The sequence below is a fragment of the Miscanthus floridulus genome, chromosome 12, assembly GCF_019320115.1.
Source record: "Miscanthus floridulus cultivar M001 chromosome 12, ASM1932011v1, whole genome shotgun sequence".
Taxonomy (NCBI): domain Eukaryota; kingdom Viridiplantae; phylum Streptophyta; class Magnoliopsida; order Poales; family Poaceae; genus Miscanthus; species Miscanthus floridulus.
Window position 1 is genome coordinate 22,770,145 of NC_089591.1, and position 13,480 is coordinate 22,783,624.

Genomic DNA, 13,480 nt, shown 5'->3' on the forward strand with positions numbered 1-13,480 from the left:
CCTAAGGATGGTGCAAATAATACGAACGCTACAATGCACAAATAGAATATGCATGAATCCACGTCCTATACATCCCTTCACTGTTGTCAACATATAGGGCAACCATTCTTAGATTTTTGGCACATCATTCTCTCCCTGTAACTAGTCGATACTATCAGACTATGCTCGAGTTAGTGTACCTACAGAAAAATTGATTAAGCCTACCTAAGTCAGCAGAGTGCCATCTATCCTAGATACAAAACCATAGTAATAGGGCTACTTATATAACTTCGCGTAAAAATGTCCTAACTTTTTGAAATAAATTTATTGTCAAATTTTAGTTTAGAAAAGGTTTTCGAAGCTTTATTTCCTCATTTATGCTCTAATACCACCTGTGGTAGAACCGCCTAATCTAATGCCTCCCAGAAGCGCTTGTCTTCCATTAGACACTAAGCACCTAAGGGAGAACACTAAATTATGTAGTTCCATCAGGCACGCCCCATGGGAGAACCCGAAGATCCACAATTTTCCATCAGGGTCACAAATAAGAGAATAAAGCTTACATCATTCTTAACCATTTCTTACATCACTTTTATTACAACATCAGAGTATAATAGTTATTATTATAATAGCGAAATGTAAACATGTGATTAGAATTACAGCATAAATAATTATCTGTTCATGGCATGATGAAGCATTGATATGTAAACTATGACGACAGATTATAAAACTTTTATTTACAAAAACATTTAGTGAGAGTTATAAATAAAAACTACGATCGCAGTGTAAGGAAATCCTCTCTAAGCCCACCAGGAGGAATCCACACACAAGGGTTAGCTCTAGCATCCACCTGTCACCTACAACAGGGGGAATAAAACACTAAGTACTCAATTGTACTTAGTAAGATTTACCTAATAGGAGGAAAGAAAAAACTCCAAGGATATGCAAGGCTATCTGGCTTGTGAGTTTATTGCATCTACGGAAAGCATTACTAAGCGTGCGTCCTTATATTTGATTTTTGTTAATAGCCACATTGGTTCATTAACTAACCATTCTATGTAAGCACCTGTGCTACTTTCATGTAGGTGGTAAGCAATCAGATTTTCCTTCTTTCATCTTTCATCTTTCAGTTATTACTACGGTGCGAGAGGTAAGATAAGTCGTACCGACTCGGTGGCGATTCACGAACCAATGTCCTTAGCTAGGTACCCCGAAAACACACGCCCTGCTTATACCCTTGGCACAAGCAGGACCAACCCATCACCCTCTTGTTCTGGGTGTCCAGGTCCCCGTCCAAACTAGGACTCCAAGCCCCTACCCCTAAGTCCCGGATTCAGTGCGGTGCAAGGATCTCCTAACCCAAAAACCACAAAGACAGTCGGTCTGAAAAGAGTCAGATCCACGACAAGAGAGCAACAAGTCTTCCAAGCGCCCATACACAAGTATGTGCTCAGGATAATAAATTTATGACTTGCCTAGCGTCTTATGCAATGACCGGTCCTTAACCGACACAGACAGGGAAAGCGGTGTAACCAGGTTATGCCACGCGTCCACGGCGATACAACCTCTTACACCCACCAATACCCAAACCATATCCCTACCCGGTCACCATTTTCCTTTCTACCATTTTTATATTTTTCAAGTGATAATAATCCAATAATATATTTCCTATCTCTCGCGAGTGACAGGCAATCGCTCAACTTCTACACGATCCTGTCATACTAGTAAGACTCATAGAATATATATATATATATATATATATATATATATATATATATATATATATATATATATATGCAAGTGGGTTTCAACCAACTCCTTAAAACTTAATGCACAATTATAATTTAAACTGCAGAAGAGTAGGGGTTATGCACCGGGGCTTGCCTGGGTAAGATATATTAAAAAGTTAGTATCCCGTATCTTCAGATCATCCACCATCAACTGAATAGAAAGCCCATTGCATCATCTCCTGAAGAGAATACCATTACACCATCTTCGGATCCCAATCATCCTTCAATTGATCCATTGCTCCATCATATGCATTGATGCAAATGCATAGATGTAAATAATCAACGACAGCCGAAATGCATAGAAACCCAATCCTGCCTCACAAGCTAACGAGCTAGTTCTAACGACATCTGTACTTAGGCTACCTATCCATGTTGTCGAATACGACGTTATTTCCCAACAAATGTTTTAGTTATACAAACCCAAGTTGTTTCTTTATTTTCTTCTATCAATTTAATCTTTATTCGGAATAGGCATCATTATCTATCTAGCAACTAATTATTCCAGAGCTACAAAAATTACAGTGAGCAACTAATAATATTAGTAACCTACTGTAACAATTTCAGATCCAACACTATTATCAATTTATCACGGAAATTCCTACAAGTTCACCTTTTTACAATATTAAGGATCTCAAATTAATTATATAGCTTCCAAGAATATCATCAAACTATGTGAACAAAGTATACTAGTAGATAGATCATGATTTTAGAAACTCAACAAAAACTGGTTTGGCATTTTTATGATTTCTCTACTATTTATTTTTAATTTTCGAAAGAGTGTTGACTTAACCAAAACAAAAATTAACACAAACAGAACAAGGGCCTGAGCGGTCGGCTTGGCCCGCAGACACACTCGCAGCCCAGGAGGAAGCGGCACACGGCCGGCCCAGGCGTAGGCAACCGACCGGCCCAGTGCGGGGTGGGGCGCGAGCGGCCCAACAACAGCCCATGCGGCGTTACCAGCGGTGGCGGCACCATTTTGCTAAGCGACCCTTGTACTTTCTTTAAATTAACCTACAAGACACAAACACTATTTATGTGAGTCACGTGATTTGTATTAAGCACCCTAGAAATGTTCTATTTCATATCTCACCCTTCTCTCCTTCATCACATGCAGAGCATGGGTAGAGGCGGGGTGGCTAGTGGTCCAATCCGGCCGATTCCCGCTAGTGAAACGGTAACCCGGCGGCACAGGGGCAGCACCGGCCCTGACCGTGCGTGCGGGCGTTGGTGGCACGGCTAAAGGCGGCCCACAGCACACTGACCAGGCACGCGTGCGGTCAGCCAAGGGCGACGGCGGGAGGTGGAGCAGGGTGGTACGTCACGCTCGCGCGCGCCTGCGTGTGCGGTGGCCGGCGACGGGAGCAGCCATAGGAGGCTACCCAGAGTAGCGGCTGTGGGTGCGATAGCTCGGGAGGAGCAGCACAGCGGCGGGGGAGCGGGGACCAGCGCGAAGCCACGGCATGCGCGCGGGATGGCAGCACGGGGGTCTACGAGCAAAGGAGGCGGCTGCTGGACCCGACCGGGAAGATGGCTGACCACGGCGGGGCGTGGATGATGGTGGAGGGGCGCCTGGAAGGGGCAGTGCCATGGAGCAATCATACTAGCATAGGGCATGGAGCTCGTGTGCGCAGGAGGTGAGACGGCGGGGCATCGGGCAGGAACCGAGGAGGGGGCGCCGGCGACTGTAGCCTTGGTTTGGCGGGATAAGCGGCATGGCCAGCAGCGGGCCAAAGGGCACACAAGCGGGAGAGGTAGGGCTAGGGTCCAGCGCAGCCATAGGGCTCGTGCACGCGCTCGTGAGGGCCGGCAACAGATGGTAGCGAGGCGGGGTGCTGCGGCCATCTCAGAAGAGAAATGGTGTGGGGCAACATGGGCCTAGGCGCGCACTTGGGCGAGAGAGAGAGGAGGAGCTGGCATCGGGCAAGCAGAGGGAGGCAAGGGAAGCGGAGTAGCTCGGTCCTCGACTTAAGGCGCTTGAGGCAGCAGACAAGCGCACAAGTGCAGGGCGTGGCCGCGTGGGCTGCCAGGGCGTCCCTATGCGGTGCAGCGAAAGGACAGAGAGAGAGAAGAAAGTGCACAGGCAGGCACAGTATGCAGTGGCACTAGCGAGTTTGGCCCTCTCCACTTGAACATGAATGCAGAGCAGACAATAGAGGTAGGCAAGGATAAGACCGAGGCAAGGCAGTAGAGACAAGCAAGGTAGAGAGCAGAGAGCATGCCAAGCGGCATAGGGTCAAGCGATGGCATTGGCAGTGAGGAAGGGAAAACGAGCACAGCAGTACACGGCAGCAACAGCCTGGCCAACTCATCCAACAACACACGTGTCGTACCGGCGAGGTAGGTGAGGCGAGTGGCCAGCGGCACTCTTGTTATTATTTCAGCGCTCAAATATTCTTTTAACAAGTCGGCTATTATATTTTCAAACACGGTTAAAGCACTAAAGTTTGTTACTCGATATTTTAAATGCAACCAAAAATCATGCTCTTTATTTGCTAGAAACGTTATCAGACATTCCTAAATATTTCTACACACTAAGTAATTTAACTTGGGCGTTGATTCAAGTCCACAAAACTAGGTCACCGGATTCACTTATCACATCAAGTATATTTAAATCAAAAATTTCGAGAAACTCGTTTCGAAAATTTGACTTAGGCCTAAATCATGGTGCTAAACGAGCTTGTAACACCAGGGGTGTTACAGTAGAGGACTTGACCATGATTGGTGATGAGAGAGGGCACTGGCCCCCTATGTAGGTGAACTCTAGGATGCTACTGCTGGGGGTAGTTCTGAGAGTGTGTCCGCTGCGGGACATGGGACATAGATCTCCACGGTGGAGGTTTGGGCCACGGCTGTAGGTAGATGCGGGCGCTAGCCCATTGATGCTGGTGAACTCGTAACTTCCACGGTGGATATGGCCACCATGGGCCATTCTGCCAGCAAGTCTACCAACAGTGGGAGGAGCCATCCCTTCCTGCTGAACACTCGAGAGTGCGCGACTATCCCCTACCTGGCGCGCCATCTGTCGGTGTTGTGTAAACCAGACTAGTAAATTTATATGATTGTCGCGCTGCTCTAGGAAGACAATGGTAGCATCTAAAAGGCACAAGGATTTATATTGGTTTAGGCCGGAGCCCTATGTCCAGTCTCAGAGATGATCGAGTACATGCTCCTTGCTTGAATGCTCTGAAGTTCTTACAATGGGGGCGCAAGAATGGTGGAAGAGGTAGAAGAACCTATGCTAGGTGATGGGCTACCCAAAGGGAAGCTCCAGGAGTCCTACTACTAGGACGAATGAATGAAAATGGTAGGATTCAGAATGTCTGGAAAGGGTGCCCTGGTTGCCCTTATATAGAGTTTGGGGCCAGGGCACATACAAAGCAGGAGGTTCTCCGAACCAAAGGTTCATGAGCCTGAGGGAGGGCATAGCTAACTTGGCTTCCAAGCTACGCCATCTTTTGGAGCACGTTCAGGCATGGCTATCGTCATGGTCTTGTAGCCATTTCGCGGCATGATGTGGTGTGGTGCTACTGTGCCGGTCGTGGCGGCACTGTAGGCACGATGGTAGTTCGCCAGCCATCCTATGTGGCGTGGTCTCCGCCATGGTCTCCGTCATCATCTCCTAGTTTCCTAGGATGCCGTACAAGAGTTGGTGTCCACCCCTGGGTCGTTGATCGCCTTGTTGTCTGGAGGAGTGGGGGCCACGGCCCCTGTCGCTAGGATCGTGGTTGCCGCTAGCTTGGACGGCCTCTAAATCAAGGCCCTCATCGTGGATCCCATCCCATAGTGGGTAGGATCGTAATCTTGTCTTGTTGGGCTATATCTGGCCGGTGGTCATCATACCTATCGTCGCTGCTTTAGAGTGGTATTGTCTTCTCTGTGCGGCGTGGTGTAGGGATGGCGTCTGACTGGACCGAGGTGACTATTGTCCCCTCGGTCCTTGTGGGGTCAGTGCAGCATGATCGTTCCGAGCATGCATACTTGGCTAGGCTCGACCTCTCTCCATTCCTTCCACGGGTCATGATGGGGGAGAGGTCGTGCGCCTTTCCAACCCCGGTCTTAGCGTCCGTCCTGGTTTGCTTAGCTCAGCTGGGCCTCGGTCGTTTGAGCTTCCGCTAGCTGGTGTATTGTGGGTTGCATGGCCTGTCAACTAATCGGTGTCATGAGAGACCCCGGGGTTATAACCCTGATAGGAGGCGTGCGGGGGAGGAGCTCACGGCCGGCGCACATCCAGCGTAGGGGAGGAGCTCGCGGGAGGGGGAGCGAGGCTCAGCGTGTCGGGGCGGCGGGGCTAGAGGGGCACGGCACGGCGGGCGGCCGGGCGGGGAGGGGCATGGCAGTACGACTCGGCGGCGATGCGGTAGGCGGAGGTATGCACCGACGAGCGATTAGAGGGCGTCAAAGGGATTGGGGAAGATTGGGCTATGGGGGCCCACCTATTAGCTATTATTATCTGATTTGATCCAACTAGTGGGATAATTGTTATCTAGAGGTCCAACAAATTATCTAGTCCACTGTCCATACCTGTTTGGATCAAAAAAGATTATTATTAGTAGAAAGCTACTGTCTACAAGGAAAAAAACAGGGCCTTAGACAATCATTTTTGACAATTTCATCCTCTTCCAGCATATACATAGTTTTAGTTTAGTTTGTTATGCATGTTCATGTCCTTAATTAATCAGATTTAAATAAAATTTTTGTCTTAATATCATAAAAGAAGCTGAGATAAACAAGCAGCTTTGTCATCGGATAAAGCGTATTCTTACATTGCAAATCTGCCGACTCATTGTCCCTTGCTTACAATATATATCCTCCTGAATACACTACTACTAAAAGCCTCTTTAGAGACGGTCAAAACATATTTTCAGAGACGAGTAGCACGCTCGTCTCTAAGAAGCATCCTTGTTAACACCGGTTTTCACAGGCGGCACCAAATGCCTGTCATGTAAATGAATTCAAAAAAAAACAAAAGTCCCCAGTGAGCCCGCCGCCGCCAAGCCCATTCAGCTCGCTGTTACGGTAGCCGCCGTCACTCCGCAAATTCACCATAGTAGCCGCCACTGACACTGCAGTTCTCGAGATGCATCGTCGCAGCTGCCATTGACACCGCCGTAGCTGCCATTGATGCCACAGCTCCCGAGATGCGCTACCATAGCTCCTGAGATGCGTCGTTGCAGCTCCTGGCGACGCCGTAGCATCCGGATCCGACATCTGGGTGGATGGATCCGCATCTAATATGCTACCTCCAGGCATAGGCAAAGCCCGATGTGACGCCTCCGATCATAGGGCTTCAGCAAGTGCCACCTCCGAGCCGCGCCTCCTCCAAGTTGCCTCTAGATCCACCGCGGCTATTTCTCACTCAGGAATGAGCGCCTCTAGCTCGCGCTGCCATGCCTCAACCCGCTCTACATCGGTGATGCTAGGGTTGCGGGTGACTGGAGGGAGAAGACAGGGAAGGGAAGTGTTGTGAAAGGAGGTGGCGTTGGGAGAGGGAGAGAATAGAGAGATGGTGAGAGGAGGCGACATTGGGAGGGAGAGAACTGAATGGGCTAGGGTTCCTACCATGTATATATATTGAGATGGGCCAAGTGGGTTGTGCCTTTGTCTCATCTAAAAATGATCCTCAGATGGGGCCTCTTAAAGGGCTCACCTCTGTTAATTTATTTTCAGACTATTAATTTATTGGGGCTTAAGCATTTCTACTCCTATTTTGAAGCGCATCGGTGATTTTATCCTCGTTTTTTTAACTTTGTGATTTTACCCCTGCGATTTCAAAACGAAGGAAGACTTTACGCCTAGGTATGTGATGTCCTGTAACGGTGTTAACTTTTGGACAAAAGGACAACTTTGCCCATATGTTTTTACCCCTTGTTTTATTATGATATTTGTGTTTTTACCCCTATTTTCAGATAGTAAGTTGACCATTTTTATATAGAACTTTTAGAAAAATTTGACAGCATTTCAGCTGACAATCCACTGTGAACAGAATTTAATATCACACAAGTGATCCATATAATCCGCGCTTTCCATTTGGTTTCTAATCTCACAAGGAAAAGAAGCACATGGAGTGGAAAAAGAAACTCTACATGTAATTATGAACTTCTGTGAGGCGTACCGCATCGATGCCAGGGAATGGTGGGGGCGGACGCGGCGCCTGGGGCACCCACCGCAAACTAGGGGCGCGACATGCTTGGGGGGAGGGGACCGGGGGCAGGAGAAGGGCGATGCGCAGCCTCACCGCCGACAGCCGCCCTAACCCTAGGTTGCGAATCGGGACGGAGAACTGTATGAGGCCAACGCGTTCTGCTTCCAGTGCCTGTTCGTGCGATTCATGGAGGAGGGGCAGTGCTGTCATTCTGTCTATGTTTCTTTTCTTTTTCCTTTTTTTTGCCATGTAATCGCACAGGTCCAAACGGTGTTACAAGTAGGGGCAAACAGCGGCTTTGTTTGAAAAAAAAAACGAGGGCAAAACAATAAAGTTAAAAAAAGAAGGGGTAAAATCACCATTGAACTTTGGAATAGGGGTAGAAACACCAAAATCCCTAATTTATTTTTAGGGATCTCCAAAAATAGATTGACTGCCTCTGAAAATAGACGTGTATTTTAGAAGGCATGTACATCACTACTGGAGGCGCCCTCTTTGCCGAGGGCCCAGGGCACTCGGCAAAGGCCCAAAAGCCCTCGGCAAAGGCTTTGCCGAGTACCGCCCTCGGCAAAGAGCCCTCAAAAAAAAATTTAACGGCAAAGAGCCTCTTTGCCGAGGGCCATTTGTCAAGCACTCGGCAAATCCTTTTCCGAGTGCCAACGGCGGCACTCGGCAAAGAAAAGTAGTCGTCAATGGCGCTGCTCCGTTGACGGCGCCTTTGCCGAGTGCCGACAATTAGGGCACTCGGCAAAGACATTTTTTTTTTTTTTTCAAAAACTCTTTGCCGAGTGCCGCGGCGGCCAGGCACTCGGCAAAGACATTTTTTTTTCAAAAACTCTTTGCCGAGTGCCGCGGCGGTAAGGCACTCGGCAAAGATATTTTTTTTTTTTTTTTTAAAAAAGCTCTTTGCCGAGTGCCTCCCTAGCTTGGCACTCGGCAAATATTTTTTGCTTTTTTAAAAAAAAATCTTTACCAAGTGCAATGTCCTGCCACTCGGCAAAGTTTTCCAGCTTTGTCGAGTGCCATGACCATTGCACTCGGCAAATCAACCGAAATTGCAATTTTTTTTTGTTTTTTGCATTCCACTGACACAAACAGTTTAAATATATATCACATGTCACATATATATCACAAACATCACAATAATCACATATATATCACAACGAAACCATTTTCACACATTATATCACAACCACAACTCAAATAACAACATATCGCAACCACAAGTCAAATATCACAACCACAAGTCACAAATTCACAACCACAGTCCATCAAGTCCAAGCACAAGTCACAATCACAAGTGAAGCTCAAGTCCAAGCACATGACGAAGCACAACTCCTCAAAAAGGCGGCCTATGACACGATGGTGAAGCAAAGGCTACATCATTCGGTGACGCATGAGCGGGGTTATTTGAACCCGCCGACGGAGGCTGCAAAAAGGATAAGAGGTTGCATGTGTGAGATTCATCTAGTAAGTTTCTATGTAAGGCATTGGTGTATGTCATAGCTAGTGCAAGCATCTAGTAAGTTTCTATGTTAAGCATCTAGTAAATTGAGAATGTCAAGCATGGTTGTATGTCATAGCTAGTGCAAGCATATAGTAAGTTTCTATGTCAAGCATCTAGTAAGTTTCTATGTCAAACATCTAGTAAGTTTGTATGTCAACCATGGTTGTATGTCAAGGAAGCATCTAGTAAGAGTGAACTTTCATACTTACAGGAGTGGCTGTAGAAGTAGGCGGTGGAGGAGCTGCTAACGGCAAAGGTACACCCCCTTGCTGGACACTCCGCATGAAGGCCCCCATTTCTTGCATCCTCCTCTCCTGAGCCACGAACGCTTCCCTCTGGGCCTGCAGCCGCGCGCTCTGAGCCTCGACCACGAGCTTCTGGGCCTGCAGCTTGGCCTGCAATACAAACTTCAATGTTTTAGTAATGCAAATGTAACTTAGGTGTGCAAAGATGAACGTACGACAAGTAAAACAGGACGTACCTCGAGAGCGTTGACCTGCTGCAGTGATGGAGTAGGTCGTGGGCGTATGGGCTGGCTGGAGCTCATGCTCCGTGCTCGGAGTACGTCGAGAGAGGGAACAGTGGTGGAGTCGATGGCGCCGTCTGCAATCCATAGCCACCCATGCTTCTTGCCTCCACCTAGCCTCATGATGGTCTCTGCATCAATGGGCTCAGTGCGCACATCGTAATCTTCCCCATGGACCTCCCTCACCTTTGAGGTGTACTCTTGGACCTTAGTGTGCACGGTCGGGTCGGAGTACACCTCGCGCGGGGCAGACGGGTCGAAGGAGACAGAGGAAGACGCCCTGCCCATGTGGGACATAGCCCACACAGAGAACTCTGAGACCTCCACGTCCGGGTGTGCAGCCTCCTGCGAGTAAGACGGCAAGATGGTGAGAAATAAGGCAGAACTCAGCGTCAAATAAGATAAAAGAAATCACTTACATATGCTTGTTTGTAGGCGGGGAGGCTGCGGCTGCCTTGATGGTGAGTACCACCTCGCCTCAGCAGACACTGGTCCCGCTGCCTCGCGTGATTCTGAGCGAAGTCGTTGGACAACCACCTGTCCACGATCATCTCCCAGCACATGGAGTGGGATCGGCACCACCAGGGAATCACCTACAAGTCATCGATTATTTGACATAGAAAAAGATAAAATTAAACCGACTTAATCTCAAAACAAATCATTATTAATGTTTTTCGTCTACCTCAAGGTACTGGGCCCGGGACAGCTCCACCTATCTTGCATCAGGCTTGCTGATGGACTACTTCAACACCACGGCGTAGTAGTCTCTGTGGGCCTGCACGCGCGCCTCGTGGTGCATGTCGGTGACGTACTTCCTACAGGCGGCGGCAACCGTCTGATCCGTCCGGGCCTCAAGTCCTTCTTCCGGCTTGAAATACCTCTGCATACAAAACCGATGTATCCATTCATTATTTCAATAAAAGACTTGCCCAATGAAAATGTTGTGCGAGAGAGACTTACCCAAAACTCCGCCAGTACCCGCTCCTGCTTGTTGCGGTACCTGTCGTCAGGGGCCAACTGGTACCTGTCCCATGTGTAGGCCGGCTCCCGCACGTCCTCGGACACGTTCATAAGGCCGGGGTACCATTTCCTGCACAAAACACCAAGGATGCTCGCGGGGGAGCGTTCAGGAGCACCCGACAAAACCAACCAGGCCCTGCACAAGTGATTAAGAAAATTTATCAGTTCCTCTTTTGATTTCCAACATTATCATATGAAGTAGTTGTGATAACATCTATAGTTACTTACCTCTTTGCCATAGAGCGAATCAGTGCCCGGTTGCGAGGAAGCGGAGGCTGAGGGAGGCTCGCGGGACCTCGCTGGTAGACAGTCGGGGTAGCGGAACTGTCGCTAAAACTATTTTTATAGTAGTGATAAAACAAGAGTATCTATGGAGTTGATTAATGGCACCAAATTGCAAGAGTCTAAGCTGCTGGTCAAATTAACTTTCGTGGAATTGGAAACAGTAGATTACCATTTTCCTTTTGTGCAAATGAGACATTAGCTCATTCAAGTTTCACACACTTACAAATATTCCGGACTCATGCATGCTAGAAATTAATTAAGAGTTTGATCACGTATTTTAAATTGTTTTTCCGGGTTGGTGCTACGAGAAGGGGGAGCTCCTACTTATCTACGAGTACATGCACAACGGCAGCCTTGACCATCACTTGTTTCCCAAGGAACAAGCAGGACGCATCCTCGGATGGACTACCCGCTACGGCATCATTGTGGATGTAGCTGCGGAGCTCCACTACGTCCACCAGGAGCATGAGCACATGGTGCTCCACCGTGACATTAAAGCCAGCAACATCATGCTCGACTCCACCTTCCATGGCTGCCTCGGCGATTTCTGCCTCGCGCGCATCGTGGGTTTCGACAAGAACTACTACACTGACCTCGGGGTGGCCGGCACATGGGGTTTCATCGCGCCGGAGTACGCGGTGAGCCGCAAGTCAACCCGCAAGACAGATATCTCTATGCGTTCGGAGTGCTGGCCACGTTTCAGCTGCTCACTGACTGGGTCTGGAGGCTTCACCGGGAAGTAAGACTGCTAGAAGCAGTCGACAAAAATGTCGTCTCCACGGAAGGGTATGATCAGATGGCGCCACCCGGTTGTTGCTCCTTGGGTTGGCATGCACCAACCCGAACCCGTTGGATCGTCCTAGCATGGCCGAGGTGGTGCAGGTCGTCGCCAAGTCGGTGCCAGCGCCCAACGTGCCACTTGAAAAGCCAACGTTTGTGTGGCCACCAGAAGAGGGGACTCCTCACAGCAGCTTGGATGGCATCACGGAGATGAGTGATCACCATGAGAGTCATTGGGAGGAGACATCAAGCAGTGATGTGCTGGCTGCAAGCGCCATCATCAGGCTCAAGGCACGGCCTCAGTCGGTTGAGTTGTACTGCCTGTGATTGTACCCAAGAGTCTGCCACTACGCGAAAAGTAATAATCACTGCTGGGTAGGAAGCAATCATCATCATTGCCGGAATTCATGCCGGCAATTGGTAGAGATAGGGATGGCCTATCACTACCGGGTTGGCAACCTGTGTTGGGTCAAAGAATCACCCGGCAGTGATATGTCTAGCTATTATTGCCAGGTTGGCATATATATTGTCGACCGGCAGTGATATATTGATCATGCACTCATCCGATACTGTATATTACAATCTATGATCTCTAACGAACTCCAGAATACAATCATTTGAAACTTAGTTTTCCCTCGAGGATCACATATATCTCCATCTCTAGTCTCCATTTTTACTATTCTATTTGTTGACATACAGTCTTTGATGTGTCTAATGCAGTGTATTAACTACCATGCGCCTAGCCTCCTTCTGCCATTCCATTAACAAAATGGACTCTTTTTGCTCTTCAGAGAGTAAACGAGACCTCTTAATATTCTTATTGTTTACTAGGGTATATAGAAATACTTATTTATTGTATGCAACAACTAGTTTATTCCAAAAACTTAGATTGATAGGGAAAGCTCAACAATTTACTTATACTTTCATACTACTCCTCACATACAAGCTCCATCTGGACTCTAACATGGAAAAAGGAGTTTGCTGCAATTATTTTATTTAATTTCCTTGCCAAGTGTAAGTGCATCTAGCCCTTTAGTGGGTTTTGGATGACTGAATGACAACACGGTGAAAGGACTAACAAGTTTTCCAAGTGTCAGGCAATTTATTATATTTCATACACTTGAGATATGAGTTGTTATATCATGTGAAGTGTATCAAAAGGTGATAAATTGATTATATAAGAATCTAGTAGATCACGCACCTATTGTATTTAGTGTGATCTTGTGGGAGAGTAAGGCAACGAGTGAGCTACGATTGAGACTCCTTACGGATGTTAGGTTTTTAGAATCACCGATTCCATCGATCGAGAAAGTTGGTTCAATCACAAAGGCAAGCTTGATGGTGTTCCATATTGTGTTCAAATGAAAAGCAAAAATGATGTGTTATTGTAAAGACAATCTAGTTCAAGCACAAGACAACAATACAAATAAAATTCAAGCAATGGCTTA

At 47.7% G+C, this 13,480-nt stretch overlaps 1 pseudogene; it reads left to right on the plus strand.

Annotated features, from left to right (window-relative positions):
* Positions 1-11,995, plus strand: part of LOC136495619 (LRR receptor-like serine/threonine-protein kinase RGI1) — a 73,352-nt pseudogene extending 61,357 nt beyond the window's left edge.
* Positions 11,996-13,480: the final 1,485 nt, after the last annotated feature.